The following is a 1793-nucleotide window of genomic DNA, read 5'->3' as shown; positions in this document are numbered from 1 at the left end:
AAAAAAACACCGGAATTACAACTATTGCCTGTAACAAATATATTAATCTTCTGTTATTTACAATATCTTGGCCGCTTAAAATGATTTCTTAAAACGTGATTTATTTACTAATCATCATTGTTTTTTTCTCTTTGTTTCCTCTTTATCTTGCATTATACTTTACACTTTCGTTCGTGGTTCTCTCTCTTATAATAAGCCTCGATAGTGCCTTACATTTATTAATGTTTGTATTGCTGATGTCACTTTTATCTATGCGAAGTGTGTGTGTGTGTTTGTCTGTCTATCTGTATGTGTGTGTGGGTGTCTGGCTGCCCGTTTCTGTGTGTGTGTGCGTGTGTGCGTGTATGTGTATATGTGTGTGTTTGTGTGTCTGTCTGTCTACCTATCTGTGTCTTTCTGTCCATCTTTTTCTTTCTTTCTTTCTTTCTTTCTTTCTTTCTTTCTTTCTCTCTCTCTCTCTCTCTCTCTCTCTCTCTCTCTCTCTTTCTCTCTCTCTCTCTCTTTCTCTCTCTCTCTCTCTTTCTCTCTCTCTCTCTCTCTCTCTCTCTCTCTCTCTCTCTCTCTCTCTCTCTCTCTCTCCCTCCCTCCCTCCCTCCCTCCCTCCCTCCCTCCCTCCCTCTCCCTCTCCCTCCCTCCCTCCCTCTCTCTCCCATCGATCTTTTATTCTCCTTCACCAAAAAGAAAAAAAAATGTAGAAAAAAGGGAAAACTTTTAAACGGATAACACTGACCTCACCCACCCACCGCTCACAGCAAAAAACGATGACTCAGCAGCTTTTGGGTTGCCTTAAACGGATTTTATTTTCACTTTTTTTTTTCTTTTTCTTTTCTTTTTTTTAGGTATCTATCTTGAGGAAGAAATCTTCATTCAAATGCTATGTAATTTAGTTGCAAGTATGTATTCAAAATAAAGAAAAAAAAATAACACGTAAATGTTTTTAAAATATATAAATTTTTCTTAACATGTGTGAATGTGAAGAAAAACGTGACTTGTGCAACATAATGATCAGTAAATTATAAACAAGCAATGGGATATTTAACAAAAGATTAAAAAATAGAAAATGAAATAAGGGCAATATGTAAACACGCACATACATAAATTCACAAACACGCACATACAAACATACATACATTCACAAACACGCACATAAACTCACAAACACATACATAAACTCACAAACACATACAAACACACATACATACACTCACAAACACACATACATGCACTCACAAACACATACACGCATACATACAATCACAAACACGCACATACATACACTCATAAACACGCACATACATACACTCACAAACACACACATACATACACTCACAAACACGACACACATACATACACTCACAAACACACACATTAATGCACTCACAAACACGCACATACATACACTCATAAACACATACATACTATACTCACAAACACGCACATACATACACTCACAGACACACATACATACACTAACAAACACGCACATACATACACTCACAAACAAATACATACATACACTCACAGACACACATACATACACTCACAGACACGCACATACATACACTCACAAACAAATACATACATACACTCACAGACACACATACATACACTCACAAACACACAAATACATACACTCACAAACAAATACATACATACACTCACAGACACATACATAGACTCACAAACACGCACATACATACACTCACAAAAAAATACATACATACACTCACAGACACACATACATACACTCACAAACACACACATACATACACTCACAAACACACACATACATA

The sequence above is a fragment of the Penaeus vannamei genome, chromosome 4 (genome assembly GCF_042767895.1).
Source record: "Penaeus vannamei isolate JL-2024 chromosome 4, ASM4276789v1, whole genome shotgun sequence".
Taxonomy (NCBI): Eukaryota; Metazoa; Arthropoda; class Malacostraca; order Decapoda; family Penaeidae; genus Penaeus; species Penaeus vannamei.
This window is presented reverse-complemented; position numbering follows the sequence as displayed.